The sequence below is a fragment of the Chinchilla lanigera genome, unplaced genomic scaffold (genome assembly GCF_000276665.1).
Source record: "Chinchilla lanigera isolate Chin_1 unplaced genomic scaffold, ChiLan1.0 scaffold00076, whole genome shotgun sequence".
Lineage (NCBI taxonomy): Eukaryota > Metazoa > Chordata > Mammalia > Rodentia > Chinchillidae > Chinchilla > Chinchilla lanigera.
The window spans coordinates 9,652,873-9,655,222 of record NW_004955477.1 but is presented as its reverse complement, the minus strand read 5'-3'; positions in this window follow the sequence as shown (position 1 = coordinate 9,655,222).

Here is a 2,350-nt window from a genome sequence, read left to right as displayed (position 1 = left end):
CCTAGGTGTTCACAGCACTCACAGGTTGGAATAATTTTTACTCAGCCTGCTTCCTTGTTATTGACATTAAATCAGCTCCCAAGTTCTTTTTTTGTTTTTTGTTTTTTTTTTCTGGTACCGGGAATCGAACTCACGACCTTGCGCTTGCCAGGCAGGTGCGGTGTGCTGAGATAAATCCCCAGCCTCTAGCTCCCAAGTTCTGCAGACTCTACTGGCTTAGTAAGGCTCCCTGCACTGCTTATCACCCCGCCACGGGGATGGTCTCCCAACTGCCTCCCGGCCACCAGCCCTCCACTTCTCACCCCATTGTCAGAGGGTGCTCTGTAGGGTCAAACTCTGAGGGTTCTCTTCCATGAGTAAAACCCTACCATTCTCAACTCCCCCACACCTACCAATGGTGCTACTCTCAAGGCCTTCTACCCATCCCAATTTCTTGTCTGTGCATTCCTTCTCTGACCACTTCATCTAGGATCCAGCCCAACAGGTCTCCTCCCCATTCTGCACGGTTCCCCACCCCCATATCATGGCTGTGCCATTCCCTTCACCCAACCGGATGCTGCCTTGCTTTGCCAAAGTCATACCCCTCCTTTATGGCTACCTCCTAAATCTTATCTGACCTCTCACCCTTTGTACCCCACAGTATCAGGTCCTACCAGATTACCAGACTGCCTCCTTTCTGAGAAGTCTGGTTTGACCTGACATCTCACACAAGTCACTGCCCTAGCCCAGAACCCTCCCCTGCAGGACTGCTGCCTTGCTGGGTTCTCAGAGCTCCTCTTCTTTTTTTTTTTTTTTTTTTTTGAGACAGGGTCTAGCTATGTAGTTCAGGCTGGCCTCGAACTCACAGCAACCCTCCTGCTTCAGCCTCCCAAGTGCCAGATCTCCTTTCAAGCGCTGCATCCTCTATATCCCATAACCCTGTCACTCCTGAGTGTCTGCTGCTGGAAGCCCTTTGAGATAACTTCACTTATCTCAAAGAGCAGTTAGGCTGGAGGGAAGGAGGCTCAGGAAAATTGCTTTGATGGCAGGAGTGGAGCCCCACTTCTCGCAGTGTGTGTTGTGGCTCGTGTCTAGATGTCTCCCCAGAGCCTCATGCTCTCGTAAGTGGGGCTTTTCAGAGGGGGCTGAATCTAGGGTGTGTGATGCTGGGATTAAATTGTGGTGCTGGGCTTAAGGGTGTGTGATTACTGAATTAGTCCACTGATTGGTTTGGCATAGTTCTGGGTGTAGATAATGTGAAGGCCCACCTTGAGTGTGCCTGCTACCCACCCTGAGGACAGGTAGCCCGGATGGAATATAAGGGATAGAAAGAGGGTGGCTTTTGTCACTTGCTGCTTCTTTGCTACTTCGATGCTTTGCTGCCTTCTGCCTGCCATGAATTGCTTCCCCTCTGTGATGCCCTGCTTCCATGTCACCTGCCTTGGAGCCAGCCAACTAGGAACTAAAACCTCTACAAACTATGAGCTATGATAAACTTTGTCTTCTTTGACTTTGGTGTTGTACATTTTGTCACAGCAATGAGAAAAGTAACTAAGACAGAGCGGCTTCCAAAATCACTGAAACCTTATTGAAAACACAGAGTCTCTCATGTCCAGACCAGAACTTAGGTCCAGGGGTTTGGGGCTTGGGAATCTGGGAGTTCGCCATCTGGATATGCATGCTGGGCAATGGTGCTGTCAGCCAGGTTTGGAGGGTGCTGGGTGGGTCCCTGGTGGGCCTGTGGTGGGGAGAGGCAGGTCCTGAGCAGCTTGGGGGATCTACAAGGCATAGGGATGGCACTTGGGCACCATGGGCGTTTCCCACAGAAGACAGGAGAGTGATCAAGGGACCGATGCACTGAGGAGGTAGAAGCTAAATGTCACAGTCAGGGACAGGGCTGCCCTTTGTTCTGCTTGCCCATGTCCCTTCCACGGTCATCCTTGGATGATGAGAATACACCGCGCTCACACAGGAGCCGGCAGCTGGTGGTGTATTTTCTCCCTAGCTGTCCCCACCCCGATCAGCAGGCTCTGCTTCCACCTCCTTGTAGGGTCCTGCATATCTCTGTGGGCCTCTTTTCCTCCTGCCTTTCCCTGAATCCATAGGGAGCAGCGGAGCTGGCAACCTGTTCCTCCAGGCATTGAACAACGTCCTCTATGCCCCACCCAAGAAGATGCCAGGTGAAATGAGCTAGGAAAAGAACCCAAAGTAGTGTCTTTATGTATTTCTACCTATCAGCAGCCTCTACAGGCTTACGACTACCCTATTCCATGAAGAGGCTTGCTTAGACCTGTAACTATAACGCAGAGGCTGGAGGGCCATGACCCCAGAGTGCAGAGGCAGTGAGACCTCAGCAAAGAGACTGGTGGGT